We start from the raw sequence: 21,669 nt of genomic DNA, 5'->3' as shown, positions 1-21,669 counted from the left end.
TATAGTATTCCCTTTTTCCTCAGTAGCTTGGAAGACTTTGAGCAGGATTGGTATTAGTTCTTTTAGAATATTTGATAAAATTCCCCTGAAAGCCATCTAGCCTTTGGCTTCTCTTGTAGGAAGATTATTGGTGGCTGGTTGTATCTCTTTACTTGTAATTGGTTTGTTGAGATCTTATATTTCCTTTGGAGTCAGTATAGGTAGTTTGTGTATTTCCAGGAATTTGTCAATTTCATCTAAGTTGTCTAGTTTGTTGGCATATGGCTGTTCATAGTATCCTCATGATTTTAAAAAATTTCTTTAGGATCCATTGTAACAAGTACCCTCTCATTTCTTATTTTCTTTATTTGAATATTTTCTCCTTTTTTTTTCTTTGTCAACATAGCTAGGGGTCAATCCATATTTTTCTTTCTTTTCTTTAACTTTCTCAAAGAACCAAGTTTTAGCTTTGTTGACTCTTTCTGTTTTTTTTTTCTCTCTTCCAAGTTCATTTATTTCTGCTTTAATCTTTGTTATATCTTTTCTTCTACATGGTTTAGGGTTAGTTTACTGTTCTTTCCTAGTTGCCCCATGTGACCAATTAGGTCCTCAATTTTTGCTTTCTTTTTTGCTTAATATAGGTAGTTAGGAAAATAATTTCCCTCTCAGCAGTGCCTTTGTCACATCTCATAAATTCTGATATGTTGTATTCTTAGTTTTATTTGTTGCCAGATATTTACCTATTTCTTTAGCAATTTCTTTTTTGACCCACTAATTGTTCAAGAATGGGTTGTTTAAATTCCATATATTTGTGAGACTTCTGGTTCTTCGGTGGTTATAAATTTCCAGCTTCATTCCATTGTGGTCAGAGAAAGTGCCTTGTATGATCTCAATCTTTTAATATTTATGAAGACCTGTTTTGTGTCCCAGCATATGATCTTTCCTGAAAAATATTCCATGACTGCTAGAGAAATACGTGTATCTTGGTGTTTTGGGATGTAGCGATCTATGTGTGTCTGTCAGGTCCAGTTCATTCATCACATTGTTTAAGTTCTCTATTTTCTTGTTAGCTCTCTGTCTGGTTGTTCTGTCTATATAGGACAGTGATATATTTAAGTCTCCCACTGTTATTGTTCATGTATATCGCTCCTCTTGGTTTTGCTAATGTTTGCCTCATGCAATTTGGAGCTCCTTGATTTGGCACATAAACATTTACGATTGTTATTTCTTCTTGGTGAATTGTTCATTTTATTAATATGTGGTGTCCTTCCTTGTCTCATATGATATCTTTACATTCTAGTCTATTTTGTCTGATATTAGTATAGATACTCCTTCTTTCTTTTGGTTACAGCTTGCATAGAAGACTTTTTCCATCCTTTCATTTTGTATATGTATATATATAAAATATTCCATGACTGCTAGAGAAATATGTGTATCTTGGTGATATATATATATATATATCCTTGGGTCTAAGATGAGTCTCTTGTAAGCAACATATAGATGAATCATATTTTTTCAATCTGTATCTTTTAATTGGTGAGTTTAGTCTGCTAATGTTCAAAGTTATTATTGTTAAGGCAGTTCTTGAATCTACTATTTTATTGTTTTAATTTTTATTTGTCAAACCTGTATATTCTTTTCCCTCTCTCTCTTTTTATCCTTTAAGTTATCCTTACTGATACTCTTTAATTCTGTGCCCTCCTCCGGACCTCCCTCTCTTGACTTTTTGTTTTTTCTAACAGCAGAACTCCTTTTAGAATTTCTTGTAGGACAGGTCTCTTGTTGACAAATTCTCTCAATCTTTGTTTGAAAAGATTTTAATCTCTCCCTCAATTTTGCATGAAAACTTGTCTGGATGAAGAATTCTTAATTTAAAGTCTTTCTCATTCAGGTTCTTAAATATATCATACCACTGCTTTCTTGCCTTTATTTTGCCTGCTGTGTAGTCAGACTCAGTGTTATGTGGTTTCCCTTGTATGTAGTGGATTGCTTTTCTCTTGCTGCTTTCAGGACTTTTTGCTCTTCTTCAACATTTGACAATCTGACTAGTATGTGTCTTGGAGTATGTCCATTTGGATTTATTGTATTGTATTTGGGATTTGTTGGGCTTCTTTGATTTGCATATTTATGTCTTTTATATGATTTGGGAAGTTTTCCCCTGTAATCTCTTCAACTAACTTCCCTAGCCCTTTACTCTTTTCTTATCCTTCTGGGACACCAATGATTCTTATATTTCCACTCTTCATGTTGTCCATCATTTCCCTGACATCCAACTCCATTTTTCCCTTTTTCTTATCATTTGTTCTTTTGCACACTCGAGTTCAATCATCCTGTCTTCCAGGTTTCTTATTCTTTGTTCTGCCTCTTCAAATCTGCCGTTGCATATTTCTAATACATTTTTTATTTGGTCTATAGTATCTTTCATTTCTGTGTGATCTAGTGTTTTTCTATTTATTCTTTCAAATTCTTTTTTATGCTCCTCCAGTATCTTCTGGATATTCTCTGGGTCATTATTAATGTCCTTGATTACTTGTTCCAAATTACGTGTCCCCTCTGGTGTTTTAATTTGGTCATTTGGCTGGGCCATATCTTCCTGAATCTTCATGTGCTTTGTGATTTTTCTATTGTGTTCTGGGTATTTGTTATTTTTAGTTATTTTTCAAGTTGATTTCCCTTGACTCAACTAAGATTGTGTATTTGGTTGGATTTGCCTTGAAGTTCCCCTTTTGCACATGGCTTGCTAGTAATTAATCACCAAACCAAGGCCCAGATTTCATGGAGGGGATGCAATTCTACTTAAGGCTCACTAACAGATGGCACTCTTAGTCACCTCTTCCTCTCAGCTCCACCTCTCCCCAGCTAAGCAAGATGATGCCTGGCAGGGCAGCTATTTTTGATGCCTGATGGGGCAGCTATTCCCTGCACCTGAAAGTGGGGTACATTGTCTGCCTCTGATGGGACAGGCTATTATTTGTGGGTCTTTTCTCACTCCTGGTGAGTAAGCTATTCTTGTACCTATCATGGTGGCTATTCATGGTGGCTGGTGCAGTGGCTGACCCAGTGAGCAGAGTGGGTCTTCTCATTCCCTTGGGGAACCAGTCTGCTGTGCCCAGTGCCAGCCTCTGTGGCTTGGGAAACTTACATAGTATGTGGGATCTCAGCTGTTCTACTGCTCCAGACTGGTGTGGGATGTGTCTCTGGTCACTGAGGTTCCCCAGAGTTGTGACATACAGTTCCTAGCTATTTACTAGTGCTTAAAGGATAAACTAAATTCTGCTCCTTACTATGCTGCCATTTTGCCTTGCCTTCCTGATTTCTTCTTTATAAAACTTTTCTATCATTTCATCAGAGAGGAGTGTTAGACTTTATACTTCCACTTTCTTGATACGTTCAACAGCCCATCTCTTCAGTCTTTTTTTCTGCCCTTCATTGATGCTGCAAAGCTTTCCAGCCTTGTCTTTAGTATTAGACTTCAGGAATCTGAACTGGATCTATTCCTTAGTTAATAAAGTGCTCTTCCTCACATCATAACTCAGGATGTTCATTCTCCTTAATGTCATTATTTGTTTATTTATTTTTTATTAATTAACGGAAAAAAAGAAATTAACACAACATTTAGAAATCATACCATTCTACATATGCAATCAGTAATTCTTAACATCATCACATAGATGCATGATCATCGTTTCTTAGTACATTTGCATCGGTTTAGAGGAACTAGCAACACAACAGAAAAAGATATAGAATGTTAATATAGAGAAAAGAAATAAAAGTAATAATAATAGTAAAAAAACCAAAAAAACAAAAAAAACCCAAACAAATAAAAAACAAAACAAAACAAAACAAAACAAAACCCTATAGCTCAGATGCAGCTTCATTCAGTGTTTTAACATGATTACTTTACAATTAGGTATTATTGTGCTGTCCATTTTTGAGGTTTTGTATCTAATCCTGTTGCACAGTCTGTATCCCTTCAGCTCCAATTACCCATTATTTTACCCTGTTTCTAACTCCTGCTGGACTCTGTTACCAATGACATATTCCAAGTTTATTCTTGAATATCCGTTCACATCAGTGGGACCATACAGTATTTGTCCTTTAGTTTTTGACTGGACTCACTCAGCATGATGTTCTCTAGGTCCATCCATGTTATTACATGCTTCATAAGTTTATCTTGTCTTAAAGCTGCATAATATTCCATCGTATGTATATACCACAGTTTGTTTAGCCATTCTTCTGTTGATGGACATTTTGGCTGTTTCCATCTCTTTGCAATTGTAAATAACGCTGCTATAAACATTGGTGTGCAAATGTCCGTTTGTGTCCTTGCCCTTAAGTCCTTTGAGTAGATACCTAGCAATGGTATTGCTGGGTCATATGGCAATTCTATATTCAGCTTTTTGAGGAACTGCCAAACTGCCTTCCACAGTGGTTGACATTCCCACCAACAGTGGATAAGTGTGCCTCTTTCTCCGCATCCTCTCCAGCACTTGTCATTTTCTGTTTTGTTGATAATGGCCGTTCTGGTGGGTGTGAGATGATATCTCATTGTGGTTTTGATTTGCATTTCTCTAATGGCCAGGGACATTGAGCATCTCTTCATGTGCCCCTTGGCCATTTGTATTTCCTCTTCTGAGAAGTGTCTGTTCAAGTCTTTTTCCCATTTTGTAATTGGGTTGGCTGTCTATTTGTTGTTGAGTTGAACAATCTCTTTATAAATTCTGGATACTAGACCTTTATCTGATATGTCATTTCCAAATATTGTCTCCCATTGTGTAGGCTGTCTTCCTACTTTCTTGATGAAGTTCTTTGATGCACAAAAGTGTTTAATTTTGAGGAGCTTCCATTTATTTATTTCCTTCTTCAGTGCTCTTGCTTTAGGTTTAAGGTCCATAAAACCACCTCCAATTGTAAGTTTCATAAGATATCTCCCTACATTTTCCCCTAACTGTTTTATGGTCTTAGACCTAATGTTTAGATCTTTGATCCATTTTGAGTTAACTTTTGTGTAGGGTGTGAGAGATGGGTCTTCTTTCATTCTTTTGCATATGGATATCCAGTTCTCTAGGCACCATTTATTGAAGAGACTGTTCTGTCCCAGGAGAGTTGGCTTGACTGCCTTATCAAAGATCAAATGTCCATAGATGAGAGGGTCTATATCTGAGCACTCTATTCGATTCCATTGGTTGATATATCTATCTTTATGCCAGTACCATGCTGTTTTGACCACTGTGGCTTCATAATATGCCTTAAAGTCAGGCAGCGCGAGACCTCCAGCTTCGTTTTTTTCCTTCAAGATGTTTTTAGCAATTCGGGGCACCCTGCCCTTCCAGATAAATTTGCTTATTGGTTTTTCTATTTCTGAAAAATAAGTTGTTGGGATTTTGATTGGTATTGCGTTGAATCTGTAAATCAATTTAGGTAGGATTGACATCTTAACTATATTTAGTCTTCCAATCCATGAACATGGTATGCCCTTCCATCTATTTAGGTCTTCTGTAATTTCTTTTAACAGTTTTTTGTAGTTTTCTTTATATAGGTTTTTTGTCTCTTTAGTTAAATTTATTCCTAGGTATTTTATTCTTTTAGTTGCAATTGTAAATGGGATTCGTTTCTTGATTTCCCCCTCAGCTTGTTCATTACTAGTGTATAGAAATGCTACAGATTTTTGAATGTTGATCTTGTAACCTGCTACTTTGCTGTACTCATTTATTAGCTCTAGTAGTTTTGTTGTGGATTTTTCCAGGTTTTCGACGTATAGTATCATATCATCTGCAAACAGTGATAGTTTTACTTCTTCCTTTCCAATTTTGATGCCTTGTATTTCTTTTTCTTGTCTAATTGCTTTGGCTAGAACCTCCAACACAATGTTGAATAATAGTGGTGATAGTGGACATCCGTGTCTTGTTCCTAGTCTTAGGGGGCAAGTTTTCAATTTTTCCCCATTGAGGATGATATTAGCTGTGGGTTTTTCATATATTCCCTCTATCATTTTAAGGAAGTTCCCTTGTATTCCTATCTTTTGAAGTGTTTTCAAAAAAGGATGTTGAATCTTGTCAAATGCTTTCTCTGCATCAATTGAGATGATCATATGATTTTTCTGCTTTGATTTGTTGATATGGTGCATTACATTAATTGATTTTCTTATGTTGAACCATCCTTGCATACCTGGGATGAATCCTACTTGGTCATGATGTATAATTCTTTTTTTTTTTTTTTTTTTTTTTTTTAAATATATATTTTTTTATTAATTAAAAAAAGAATTAACAAAACAATTAGAAATCATTCCAATCTACATGTACAATCAGTAATTCTTAATAACATCACATAGTTGCATATTCATCATTTCTTAGTACATTTGCATCGATTTAGAAAAAGAAATAAAAAGACAACAGAATAAGAATTAAAACAATAATAGAAAGAAAAAAAACAAAAAAAACAAAAACAAAAAACCTATACCTCACATGCAGCTTCATTCAGTGTTTTAACATAATTGCATTACAATTGGGTAGTATTGTGCTGTCCATTTCTGAGTTTTTATATCCAGTCCCGTTGTACAGTCTGTATCCCTTCATCTCCAATTATCCCTTCTCTCTTTTTTTTTTTTTTTTAATTAACGGAAAAAAAAGAAATTAACCCAACATTTAGAGATCATACCATTCTACACATGCAATCATTAATTCTTAACATCATCACATAGATGCATGATCATCATTTCTTAGTACATTTGCATTGGTTTAGAAGAACTAGCAACATAACCGAAAAAGATATAGAATGTTAATATAGAGAAAAAAATAAAAGTAATAATAGTAAAATCTAAACAAAACAACACAAAACAAAACAAAAACCTATAGCTCAGATGCAGCTTCATTCAGTGTTTTAACATGATTACTTTACAATTAGGTATTATTGTGCTGTCCATTTTTGAGTTTTTGTATCTAGTCCTGTTGCACAGTCTGTATCCCTTCAGCTTCAATTACCCATTGTCTTACCCTGTTTCTAACTCCTGCTGAACTCTGTTACCAATGACATATTTCAAGTTTATTCTCGAATGTCCGTTCACATCAGTGGGACCATACAGTATTTGTCCTTTAGTTTTTGGCTGGATTCACTCAGCATAATATTCTCTAAGTCCATCCATGTTATTACATGGTTCATAAGTTTATCTTGTCTTAAAGCTGCATAATATTCCATCGTATGTATATACCACAGTTTGTTTAGCCACTCTTCTGTTGATGGAGATTTTGGCTGTTTCCATCTCTTTGCAATTGTAAATAATGCTGCTATAAACATTGGTGTGCAAATGTCCGTTTGTGTCTTTGCCCTTAAGTCCTTTGAGTAGATACCTAGCAATGGTATTGCTGGGTCGTATGGCAATTCTATATTCAGCTTTTTGAGGAACCGCCAAACTGCCTTCCACAGTGGTTGCACCCTTTGACATTCCCACCAACAGTGGATAAGTGTGCCTCTTTCTCCGCATCCTCTCCAGCACTTGTCATTTTCTGTTTTGTTGATAATGGCCATTCTGGTGGGTGTGAGATGATATCTCATAGTGGTTTTGATTTGCATTTCTCTAATGGCCAGGGACATTGAGCATCTCTTCATGTGCCTCTTGGCCATCCGTATTTCCTCTTCTGAGAGGTGTCTGTTCAAGTCTTTTTCCCATTTTGTAATTGGGTTGGCTGTCTTTTTGTTGTTGAGATGAACAATCTCTTTATAAATTCTGGATACTAGACCTTTATCTGATATATCATTTCCAAATATTGTCTCCCATTGTGAAGGCTGTCTTTCTACTTTCTTGATGAAGTTCTTTGATGCACAAAAGTGTTTAATTTTGAGGAGTTCCCATTTATTTATTTCCTTCTTCAGTGCTCTTGCTTTAGGTTTAAGGTCCATAAAACCGCCTCCAGTTGTAAGATCCATAAGATATCTCCCAACATTTTCCTCTAACTGTTTTATGGTCTTAGACCTAATGTTTAGATCTTTGATCCATTTTGAGTTAACTTTTGTATAGGGTGTGAGAGATGGGTCTTCTTTCATTCTTTTGCATATGGATATCCAGTTCTCTAGGCACCATTTATTGAAGAGACTGCTCTGTCCCAGGTGAGTTGGCTTGACTGCCTTATCAAAGATCAAATGTCCATAGATGAGAGGGTCTATATCTGAGCACTCTATTCGATTCCATTGGTCGATATATCTATCTTTATGCCAATACCATGCTGTTTTGACCACTGTGGCTTCATAATATGCCTTAAAGTCAGGCAGCGCGAGACCTCCAGCTTCGTTTTTTTTCCTCAAGATGTTTTTAGCAATTCGGGGCACCCTGCCCTTCCAGATAAATTTGCTTATTGGTTTTTCTATTTCTGAAAAATAAGTTGTTGGGATTTTGATTGGTATTGCATTGAATCTGTAAATCAATTTAGGTAGGATTGACATCTTAACTATATTTAGTCTTCCAATCCATGAACACGGTGTATAATTCTTTTAATGTGTTGTTGGATACGATTTGCTAGAATTTTGTTGAGGATTTTTGCATCTATATTCATTAGAGAGATTGGTCTGTAGTTTTCTTTTTTTGTAATATCTTTGCCTAGTTTTGGTATGAGGGTGATGTTGGCTTCATAGACTGAATTAGGTAGTTTTCCCTCCACTTCGATTATGTTGAAGAGTTTGAGGAGAGTTGGTACTAATTCTTTCTGGAATGTTTGATAGAATTCACATGTGAAGCCGTCTGGTCCTGGACTTTTCTTTTTAGGGAGCTTTTAAATGACTAATTCAATCTCTTTACTTGTGATTGGTTTGTTGAGGTCATCTATGTCTTCTTGAGTCAAAGTTGGTTGTTCATGTCTTTCCAGGAACCCGTCCATTTCATCTAAGTTGTTGTATTTATTAGCATAAAGTTGTTCATAGTATCCTGTTATTACCTCCTTTATTTCTGTGAGGTCAGTGGTTATGTCTCCTCTTCCATTTCTGATCTTATTTATTTGCATCCTCTCTCTTCTTCTTTTTGTCAATCTTGCTAAGGGCCCATCAATCTTATTGATTTTCTCATAGAACCAACTTCTGGTCTTATTGATTTTCTCTATTGTTTTCAATTTCATTTATTTCTGCTCTAATCTTTGTTATTTCTTTCCTTTTGCTTGCTTTGGGATTAGTTTGCTGTTCTTTCTCCAGTTCTTCCAAGTGGACAGTTAATTCCTGCATTTTTGCCTTTTCTTCTTTTCTGATATAGGCATTTAGGGCAATAAATTTCCCTCTTAGCACTGCCTTTGCTGCGTCCCATAGGTTTTGATATGTTGTGTTTTCATTTTCATTCGCCTTGAGGTATTTACTAATTTCTCTTGCAATTTCTTCTTTGACCCACTCATTGTTTAAGAGTGTGTTGTTGAGCCTCCATGTATTTGTGAATTTTCTGGCCCTCTGCCTATTATTGATTTCCAACTTCATTCCTTTATGATCCGAGAAAGTGTTGTGTATGATTTCAATCTTTTTAAATTTGTTAAGACTTGCTTTGTGACCCAGCATATGGTCTATCTTTCAGAATGATCCATGAGCACTTGAGAAAAAGGTGTATCCTGCTGTTGTGTGATGTAATGTCCTATAAATGTCTGTTAAGTCTAGTTCATTTATAGTAATATTCAGATTCTGTATTTCTTTATTGATCCTCTGTCTAGATGTTCTGTCCATTGATGAGAGTGGGGAATTGAAGTCTCCAACTATTATGGTATATGTGTCTATTTCCATTTTCAGTGTTTGCAGTGTATTCCTCACGTATTTTGGGGCATTCTGGTTCGGTGCATAAATATTTATGATTGTTATGTCTACTTGTTTAATTGTTCCTTTTATTAGTAGATAGTGTCCTTCTTTGTCTCTTTTAACTGTTTTACATTTGAAGTCTAATTTGTTGGATATTAGTATAGCCACTCCTGCTCTTTTCTGGTTGTTATTTGCATGAAATATCTTTTCCCAACCTTTCACTTTCAACCTATGTTTATCTTTGGGTCTAAGATGTGTTTCCTGTAGATGGCATATAGAAGGATCCTGTTTTTTAATCCATTCTGCCAGTCTATGTCTTTTGATTGGGGAATTCAGTCCATTAACATTTAGTGTTATTACTGTTTGGATAGTATTTTCCTCTACCATTTTGCCTTTTGTATTATATATATCATGTCTGACTTTCCTTTTTTTACACTCTTCTCCATACCTCTCTCTTCTGTCTTTTCGTATCTGACTCTAGTGCTCCCTTTAGTATTTTTTGCAGAGCTGGTCTCTTGGTCACAAATTCTCTCAGTGACTTTTTGTTTGAGAATGTTTTAATTTCTCCCTCATTTTTGAAGGACAATTTTGCTGGATATAGGAGTCTTGGTTGGCAGTTTTTCTCTTTTAGTAATTTAAATATATCATCCCACTGTCTTCTAGCTTCCATGGTTTCTGCTGAGAAATCTACACATAGTCTTATTGGGTTTCCCTTGTATGTGATGGATTGTTTTTCTCTTGCTGCTTTCAAGATCCTCTCTTTCTCTTTGACCTCCGACATTCTAACCAGCAAGTGTCTTGGGGAACGCCTATTTGGGTCTAATCTCTTTGGGGTGCACTGCACTTCTTGGATCTGTAATTTTAGGTCTTTCATAAGAGTTGGGAAATTTTCAGTGATAATTTCTTCCATTAGTTTTTCTCCTCCTTTTCCCTTCTCTTCTCCTTCTGGGACACCCACAACATGTATATTTGTGCGGTTCATATTGCCCTTGAGTTCCCTGATACCCTGTTCAAATTTTTCCATTCTTTTCTGGATAGTTCCTTTTTCTTTTTGGAATTCAGATGTTCCATCCTCCAAATCACTAATTCTATCTTCTGTCTCTTTAAATCTATCATTGTAGGTATCCATTGTTTTTTCCATCTTTTTTACTTTATCCTTCACTTCCATATGCTCTGTGATTTGTTTTTTCAGTTTTTCTATTTCTTTTTTTGTTCAGCCCATGTCTTCTTCATGTCCTCCCTCAATTTATCAATTTCGTTTTTGAAGAGGTTTTCCATTTCTGTTCGTATATTCAGCATTAGTTGTTTCAGCTCCTGTATCTCATTTGAACTATTGGTCTGTTCCTTTGAATGGGCCATATTTTCAATTTTCTGAGCATGATCCGTTATCCTCTGCTGGCGTCTGGGCATTTAGTCAGACTTCCCTGGGTGTTGGACCCAACAGGCTGAAAGATCCTTCTGTGAAATCTCTGGGTTCTGTCTTTCCTATCCTGCCCAGTAGGTTGCGCTTGTGGCACACGTTTGTCTCCGGGTTCCACCAGCAAAAGGTGCTGTGGGTCCTATAACCTTGGAAAACTCTCACCGTGGGGGAGGTTCGCCAGCCGAAGCGGCTTGGAAGAGTGCCAGCCAGCCCGGGTCTCCGAACGCAGGGAGGGTCGCCGGCCGCCGCAGCCCGGGAGAGCACCCGACTGAATTTCCTAGTCGACCTGGGGCGCCAAGTGTGGTGGGAGGACGCCAGCTGCAGCAACCCGGGAGAGTGCACTGTTCCCAGCCGGACTGGGGAGTCACGTGTTTGGAAGGGACCCCCCCGGTCACCGTTCTCCGCGGTCTGGGGATTTCCGACCCAACTCTCTCAGTTGGTCTGGGAGGCCTCGCGTGGTGGGGGCGCCAGCCACCACGGCCCGAGGGGACTGCCTGCCCAATTCTACCAGCTGGCCTGGGAAGGAGGAAGGGAGGGACTCCGGCCACTTGCCGTCCCACCTGGGAAAGCCTGCGCCCCTCGGTGATCTCACCGGAGCTGGTTCTCCCAGACAGTCAGCCATTCCAGGATGGGGTACACCGTCCCTTTGATCTCCGTCGTGGCTCTGAGAGCTGCTCTGTATCGTTTCCACTCCCCCAGTAGCTGTTCTGCTGTCATCATGCCAGGCGCTGAGGATACAGCAGGGAGCAAACACACCGACAGTGAGCTAATGTCAATTCATCATGGTGTCAGTCATCGTGGGTCCACTTCCTAGCCACTGCCTGGGGCTCCTGGTTAAATTGGGACGGAGGCAGACCCACGCCGTTTTAATGTCATTATTTATAATGATAACAGGTAACATTTACTGAAATGCCTAAGCTAATGTAACACACAATTTCATTTATGACAACATCTATATAAAGCTGTGTGGAAATAAACACCCCCCCAATGAGAATAAACAAAAGCTATTTATTTTGAGCTTACAAGGGAATCAGCCACTATTATTTGCAATTGATAGAGACTCAAAGGCAGGCAGAGGAGTTGGAAAGTTTTATAGTGGAAAAAAGTGAAGCATTCTGGTATGCCCTTGGGGGGGTCTCTGGCTTGGGGAAGCTGGAAGTGGGCTAACTAGAAGGGAGTGCATCCTATGTCATTGATTATAAGAACATATTTGTCTTTCTCCTCCTGATCCTAAGTTGGAAACAGGGCCACAAATTAGGGAAGCTGTCAGTTTTTTAGTAAGTCCTGGCTATTTGGGGTTGATTGTCACAGGGATTGTGGTTTAGTTTCCTGGACTGGTTGTTGTACATACTGGTCAGCTTCCTGAACTTGAATGCTATGGGGAAGGGGTCAGATTTTCCTGATTATTGACCATTTGTGCACTGCCTCACAGGAGTGTCTCAAGTGGGAAAACTGTGGCCAAAGAATCAAGCAACGAGTTCAGAGTTAACAGTCTTGTTCCCTGTTAAGTCTTTTCTGCAGCATCTCAGCTCTAGGCAGCCATGTCTTTCTGAGAGAAAGAAGAACCACTGCCTTCTTTTGGTTCTACTCTCCTGCTGCTGGAACACATGGTGTGGAAAAAAATAACCGTCCTTAAATGTCTCTTTGTCCATCTGAGCCAATCTGATAAACACCTAAACCAGAATTGAATGTTAAAGTGTCTTCAGAAAAGCCCTACACCCAAGACTTGGCCAAGGTCTCCTGGAACAAGCCCTATCTGTTCATCTAAAATATAACAAGCATTTATAGTTAAAGGTCTCAAGAGCTTTTTAGAGGCTGATAAGATCTGACTTTTTTTTTAACGATCAAAGAGTATAAGCAAGCTCTACATTCTAAATATCCAAATTTACCCTCCCCCAATCTTTCCAATAGTCACATGTGGAAAGGGCACAGGACTTGAATTAGGAAAGTCAGAAAGGACCAAGGGACTGCTTGATGAATTCTGGAGCCAGCAGAGTTGGTGGAGTGATCACAGTCAAAATAGATTAAAGAAAACTGAGATCCATGGATTAAGGTATAACAGGGCCAGACAGAGGTCGTTCCCAGGAGTGTGTCTCTGCTTCTGGAGGCCTTTTCGGATTCTCTCCAGGCCATGATTCTCTGCTATTTTCTTATTTTTGGTTGACTTGTGTTAGTACAAGAATGTCGGAGTTATTTGCTATGGAGGGTTTGAGGTTCATGGCAGTATTGGCAATGGGTGGGAGTCCTTTGGTCGTACATAAGCATAATATTTACACAAACTTTCAGCCCATCACTTGTTCATTTGGTAACTAATGTAACTGCATTTAATTTATTTCTTCACCAATAAGCACCCATATTGTTTTATCCCTAACTCATTGGGTTGTTTTGAAGATTAAATGAAATAATGCATGTTCAGTCCCTCACTTTGGAGGTATGTGTGCCATTGTACTGTGGACATTAATTTTGACCAGAGCTCACTCTGTAGCCAATCACAGGTGTTTAGTAACTGGGGACTAGAAGGGGGCAGCAATAATGCCAAATAGTATAAAATCTGGAAGGAGGAAGATTGCATATTGTGGGAATAGAGTTCAAAGGACAAGTTTTGAAGAAATCCCAAGCTGAAATAAGGAGGGATGCCGTCATACAGAAACTTAGATAACATCAGAGAAAACAAAGAGAAACAAGATGAAATCCAGGAAAAAATGTGCATCGGCAGGGCCATATGGATAGAAGTGTGATGGTGATGATCTTGGGACAAGGAAGTCTTCTTTGTACCCCTTGACCAAAAATCCCTGCTCCTCTCATGGAAAATCTCTCCATTTAGGTTGTTGGAACTGCTTCCTGTCAATTTTTGGCAATAGTAGTAGCTCATAGTTACCGTGCTTTCTTGAGGTTCCCCTGTACCTGCCCACACCATTGTAAACAATCTTCTTATAAACAAATCCAATTGTTCTAATGTGGGTATGCCTTCTCATTCTTGTTTGTATCTTAATTGATACATATTCTCTCATCAGGGAATGTTATTGCTTATACCACCAAATACCTAGGAATAATCTAATTACAGATGTGCAAGACCAATACTAATCTGTATAAGACATTATTGAGAGAATTAAAAAAGGGCTAAACAAATGAGGGGGTGTGCCATGCTTATGAATTAGAAGGCTAAATAGTGATAAGATGTGAATTCCTCAACACTGATCTATAGGTTCAATGCATTCTTAATCAAAACCCCAGCAAGTGTGTATGTGTGTGTGTGTGTGTGTGTGTGTGTGTGTGTGAGAGAGAGAGAGAGAGAGAGAACTGATAAGTTGATTCTAAAATTTATATAGAAATGGAAATGGTCAAATAAAAGATGCTCAATTTCATTATTCAGAAAATTTGAACACAATGAGAACCACTATACATCCAATGGTATTTCAAAAATTAAAAAGATAAAAATCACATAGATTTGTAAGGATGTAGTGCAACTGGAATTTTCATACATTCCTTGTCAAGGTATAAATTTCTGAATTCAACCAATTCAGAAAACTAGTGGCATTTGCTAAACATGAATATATGTGTAACCCATGTTCTAGTCGTTCTAATCCCAGAAAGATAATCAACAGAACTGCACACACACACTCATCAAAAGTACCACATGTATTTATAGGAACATTCATGGCAGCATTACTCTCAGTAGGTCAAAACTGGTAATAACCTAAATATCCATCAGCAGCAGAATGGATAAATTTTGGTGTATTCATATAATGGAAAAATCTACAGCAATGAATGAATCATGCAAGAGATAAATCTCACATACATAAGGTTGAGCAACATTATATTGAAGTCAGACACAATAGAGCATATTCTTTGTACTTCTATTTATATGAAGGTCATATCTGGAAAAACTAATTTATGACCTTGGGGTAGTGCTTACTGCTCTGGAAAAGTATTGAGTGGGGCAGGAAGATTGTTTCTGGCATGCTAGAAATGTTCTATTTCTTGATCTAGGCATTGGGTTACATGGATGTATTTACTATGAAAATTAATAGAGGTGTTTACTTATGATTTGTGCACATGTCTTGCTTTCTAAAAAATAGTTTATTGAGATGTAATTCATGTATCATAAAATTCACCATTTTAAAGTGTACAGTTTGCCATTTTTTAAGGATATTCACAGAGTTGTGCAACCATCATTGTTACTTAATTCTAGGACATTTTCATCAACACCCTCCCCCAAACCCCATACTCATTAGCAGTAATTTCCCATTCCTTTCTCGTACTGACAACTACTAATCTACTTTCTCTATGGAATTGCATGTTCTGAACATTTCATATAAGTAGAAGAATACAATGTGTGATTTTTTGTGACTGGCTTCTTTCACTTAGCATAATGTTTTCAAGATTCATCCAGGTTGTATCATGTATCAGTATTTCATTTTTTAATGACCAAATAATATTCCCTTATATGGATATACCACATTTTCCATATCCATTCATAAAATGATGGGCATTGAAGTGTTTTCACTTTCTGGCTATTGTGAAATTGCTGCTATGAACATTTGTGTTCAATTTTTTGTGTGGATATTGTTTTCAGTTATCTTGGATATATATCAAGAAGTGGAAATGATGGGACATATAGCAACTCTGTTTAATTTGTTGAGCAAAGGCCAAACTTTTCCGAAGTGGCTGTGCCATTTATATTCCCACCAGAAAAATATGAAGATTCTAATTTTTCCATATTTTCACCAATACTTGTCATTATTTGTTTTTTGGATTTTAGTTATCTTAATGGGTAAAAAATGGTATCTTGGTGTGGTTTTTATCTGCAATTTCTTAGTGACCAATGATGTTGAGCATTATAATTTTTAAAGTACATGTTAAATTTACCAAAGCATTAAATATATATGCTTTGCTTTTAGTCATCTTTTTGACATATAATGTACAATGATATTTGGAAAAGACTTCTGAGTTTTAAGGCTTTAATTAGTATTTTTGTTAAATATAAAAAATGTAATATGTATATCCTATGTTATATATATTTTAATAGTAATCTGTGTAATTTAGGCCTATCTGGACATGGGGGTAAGGTGCAATGACTTTAGAATTATCTCAGAGCCTTATCAAAATATATGGTTACATGAACCTCAGTATTGGTGTTTTACAAAAGTTTCTCTTCCTTGATCCAAAGAGGAGAAGAATGATAGGAATTCAGATGGTCTATGAGAGGAACTGTCCAAGAATAGAGCCCTGAAAGTGAATTCAGTAAAGTGTTACAGATTGCTAAAGGTAAAGGGGACCACATAATTAAACAATGGTAGTAAAATATTATGTACTTACTGGAACACCTGTCACAGCTCTAATACACATGGATATTCCTGAATAATTTCCCCCATTTACTTTGAACTATTTGTGTTAGTTTGTAAGCTGCTGGAATGCAATATGCTAGAACTGGAACAGTTCTCAAAAAGGGGTAATTTAATCAGTTACAAGTTTACAGTTCTATGTCTATAAAAATGCTCAAACTAAGGCATACAGGGAAAGATACCTTGATACAAGGAAGGCTGATGGGTCCAGAGCACCTCTGTCAGCTGGGAAATCATGTGGCTGTCATCTGTGAGTTCCTTGCTCCTGGGCTCTGTTGCTTTCAGCCTCTGTTCCTGTTGTGGTACCTCATTCTGCTTCTCCAGGACTGGCTTTCATCCCTTGGCTTCCCTTGACTCTCTCTAGTTTCTGGCTTGCTTAACATCTCATGGTAACTTATGCTGGGCTCCAAGCATCTCCAAACATCCATGTCTCTGTTTTCCAAGCATCGGCATCTGTGTCAGCTCTGCTCTGAAGCTTCTGTTGGCTCTATTATTTCTGCTCTTTCCAAAATATTTCCTGTTTTAAAGGATTCCAGTAAACTAACCAAGACCCACTCAGAATGAGTGGAGTCACATCTACATCTAATCAAAAGATCACACCCACAGTTGGGCCTGTCACATCTCTGCGGATATAATCTAATCAAAAGATTCCAACCTACCGTATTGAATCAGGATGAAAAGAAACAGCTGCACCCACAAGACTGGATCGGGATTAAAACATGGCTTTTCTGGGGCACATAATACTTTCAAACCATCACATGTTATAAGATGGTTTGTGTTGTTTACTATAAAAACTGTGACTAATATACCTAAAATTAGCAAAAACAAAAGTGTTAATAATAGTACTCATAAAGATGCAGTTACATGATTTACACTATTTTGCTGATGGAAGCGTGCATAGGTATACTTTTCTTGAAAAAATCGAGCAATATGACTTTAAATTTCTTGACCCAGTGATTCAATCTCTGAAAAAAAATCTCAGTTCAGGTAGAGACAGGGATTTATCTACAATGGTATTTATTGAATTGTTAATTTAAAATGGCAAACTTAGAAAATTACCTTATTTTTGGGATTTGTTAAATGGATCATAGTACATATTTATGATGAAATGTTAATCGACCACTAAAATTATATGTAGATGTACTTATTGATAAAAGAGAATATATATGACAATAATAAGCCATCATTGAATTATCTCTAATAAGTCTAGCAAGAAGCCTGTGATGTAGGTGGTATTATTATATATATTTGAAAGGTAGGCAAACAGAGGTACAGTGGAGTTAAGTAATTTGCAGCTAATACTGGTTGGAGCAGGGACTTAAACTAAGTCACTGTGACTGCAGTACCTGGACTCAAACACTGTACCATTTTGCTTCTCTTTAGATCATTGGACTTGAGTGACTTATCCAAAATAACAGGCTATTAATTATTTAAAATGGGTACTGAGCCCCAAACAATAGCAAATTCAGGGATGGGTCCTGCAACTGGGTTGCTTTTGGTGCCTCAAACTCTCAGATGAAGGGAAGTCTAGTGGGGAAATATAATATCTTCAAATATTTTTGCAGAGTCATAAAATGAAAGATGCAGAAAGAAGGCTCTGAGTATCATCAAATTGCAAAATTATGACCTCTGACTTGAAATTTCAAATTCATTTTAACAAACTGCATGTATTTCAGAAAGTTAAACAATTACAGCCATCTAGCTCTAGGGCAGAAAATCTGAAAAAGACATAGAATTGAAATATCTTAGCAGGAAATTTAAAGATCTACTATTAGAGAAGATGGTGTAAGAATTTTTGCACTGGGAGAGATGTTCTTCCAAATTTCAGAAACTTACCAAAGTTCTAAGATTCTTCTTCAGAATGCTAACCTAAACATAAGTATTGGAAGCAAATAATATTTGTAAAGCATTTGGCATGAATATTTCCTTTTATAGATAAACAGTATCAGAATGCTAGCAGAATATTTATGAACACATATGCATGCATATTCATGCATTTATAATAAATTAAATGATAATGGATAGACAACAAAATAAAAGTAAATGATATATCTCTTTTAATAGCAGGTGGCAACCCTTCTGGGATCAGCAAAACATGGCCTTGGCCCAGACTATTTTTGTACTGTCAGTGAACTAAGAATGGGTTTTAGATTTTTCAAAGGTTGTTAAGACAAAACAAAACAAAATGCGGAAAAAAAAAAAAACATCAGAGACTGTATGTGCCCTGCAATACCTGAAATATTTATTATCTGCTTTTTATAGAAAATGTTTGCTGACCCTGCCTTGCATTAAACAATTCAAAATCACATAACAATTAGAATTTGTTTTTCTCTAGGAGATGAATAATATATTGTTGTCAGAATGTGTCCATTTAATATCCAACAGAATCATAAAACAACAGTTTGGACACTAGAGGGAGACTTAAAATTTTGTTTTTTAAATTTCAGACACAGACTAATATTCAATCGAATATATCCATACTAAACTTGAGATAAATCCGTATTGGTTTGATATACAATTTTCTAGGCTAAGATGTCACAGCTAGGAATCAATATTTTCCTTGCGTTTGGCTCAGTAGTTGTGGAAACAATAGTGTGTGCCTAAAACAGATGGTTGGTTTTGTTTCAGACTCTGCTTGTACTACTTCTGAGGGGGCTCTGTCTTTTTTATGAAGATACAACTTAGAAGTGCGTCATTTCCTACCATCCTCTGTGCCTCTGGCCTCCTGTGCCCAGAGCTTCCCTACTGCTGCTCACAACCTAGAAACATGAGGAGACGATATTCTAAGAGACAGGCCTCTGACCAGTGGGGACCCAGTGGATAAATTATTCCCCCTTTCCTCCTCTGAGGGGCATCCTGAGGTGCTGTTTATATGGCTTTTTCAGTGTGCATTTCCGGGAATTGAGCAGTCACATTTAGTAAGGGTCACTGGCTAATGCGTCCGTGTGTTGGAAGTATAAAATAATAGTTCATAACTATAGTTTATATTGAGCTCTTTGAAAAACGCTGAGAGTTAACAAAGGAAAAGAAAATAACTGGCTCCGTCTTTCTGGAATCAATCTGGTTGTTTGGATTTTGGCATTAAAGCATTTGAGATGTATTCTAATGTTTCCACTTACCAGGGAAAAGTTCACAATGCTTCAAATGGTTTGAGCATTTTTTTTTCTGTGTTGGTTTTATTTTTATTTTTTACAGTAAATCTCAATTTTATTTTAAAGTAAAAAGCTTTTTTTAAAAAAAGCTGTGCATTTATCATCACAATTGACTTTTTTAATGAAAAAAATACCATATATACAAAAAGGCAATATATTTCAAAGCATATTGCAACAATTAGTTGTAGAACAGATTTCAAAGTTTGGTATAGGTTATGATTCCGCAATCTTAGGTTTTTACTTCTAGCTGCTGTAAGATCTGGAGACTAAAAAGAAATATCAATATAATGATCAGCAATCATACTCATTTGTTAAACCCTACCTTCTCTGTATAATTCCACCATTACCTTTGATGTTTCAGCATTTAGGCTATGCCCATTCTAACTTTTTCATGTGCAAGGGGCTGTTGATAACATGGGATTGGGGGATAGAATCAGTTGATTATCTGGAGAGGCTGGGCCCTCTAGGTTTCAGGACTTATCTGGTGCAGGGACCCATCTGGAGGTTGCAGGTCTCTGGAAAGTTACCCTAGTGCCTGGAGATTTTGTATAATCATATATAATACCCTAGGTTTTCTTTAGGATTGGCAGGGATGGTTTTGGTTTTGGTTTGGCAAGTTATGGTAGGTAGCAATGTCTTACTGCAGCTTTGCATAACAGTGACCTCCAGAGTAGGCTCTCGATTCTATTTGAACTCTCTCAGTCACTGATACTTTTTTAGTTATACTTCTTTCCCCCCTTTTGGTCAGGATGGCATTGTTGGCCGTATGGTGCCAGGGCCAGGCTTATCCCTGGAGAAATCTCCCACAGTTCCAGAGAGACTTTCACCCCTGGATGTCATGTTCCACGTAGGGGGAGGGCAATGATTTCCCTTGCAGAGCTGGGCTTAGAGAGAGAGAGGACACATCTGAGCAACAAAATAGGCCCTCCAGAAGTAACTCTCAGGCATACCTAAAGACAGTCTAAGCTTCTGTTTTGAGGATTTTAAGATAATCAGTTAGGTTGATAAATAAGGAAATCAAGTCAATATCAGTATAACTTGAGTGAATTGACTATTAAATCACTAATTTCTTCCCCACTTTTTCCCTAGGAATTGTTTTGCCTATGTTTCTGTCATGTTTACAAAATGAGTGTATGTGGTTATAAAACATGTTCTTTCTGGCCAAAGGAATACTGAAAAATTGTGCCAATCTGAGTACTTCCCTGAGGAATTTGGATTTGAGATTAAGAAACTGTTTGCAGTTCAGTCTGCATCTAGTCTGTGGCTCAGATTGGTTGCAAACACACTTTTTTCCCTCACAAAATCAGTACTTCTCTTATTAAAGTGCAGACTATTCTTTTTATAAACCAGCGAACATTGTATTTTGTGTTCAGTACAGAAACTGTTTTTACTACCTTTTACCAGCTTTCATTTATATTGTTTCTGCATTTTATTGTTATTAATTTTAGGAGATTTTAATTGAAAGGCAGCATACAAACATAAAACAATACTAATTATAAGTAAACTACTTGATTAAATTTCACAAAGTGAACACACCCCTTTAAATGGCACCCAGATTAAGACAAAGGAGCTTTTCTAGTTCCCAGGAACCTCTCTTATTCCCCCTAATGTCATAATCCCTTCTGCTTTTGCCACCAAGGAAAGACACTATTGTAATTTATCACATGAGAGATACATGATATCTTAAAAAAAACAGCAACAAAACTTTCAGCAGAATCATATAATGTGTACTCTTTGGTGTCTGGCTTTTTTCACTCAATTTATCCAACTTGTATATTGTTACATATCATTTTTTTCTGGTTGCTTAATAGAATTCTATACTGTAAGTAAGCCATATATATATATATATATATATTTTATTCATTCAACTGTTGATGAGCATTTGAGCAGTTCTTAGTTTGGGGCTTATCATAAACAGACTTGTTATGAACATTCACGTATAATTTTTTTTTTTGGTATACAACCAGGGATTAGAATGATTTGATCATAACATGTGCAATATGGGTTACATTAGCAA

This window comes from Tamandua tetradactyla, chromosome 17 (assembly GCF_023851605.1).
Source record: "Tamandua tetradactyla isolate mTamTet1 chromosome 17, mTamTet1.pri, whole genome shotgun sequence".
Taxonomy (NCBI): Eukaryota; Metazoa; Chordata; class Mammalia; order Pilosa; family Myrmecophagidae; genus Tamandua; species Tamandua tetradactyla.
The sequence above is the reverse complement of the archived record's forward strand: the minus strand, read 5'-3'. Positions refer to the sequence as shown.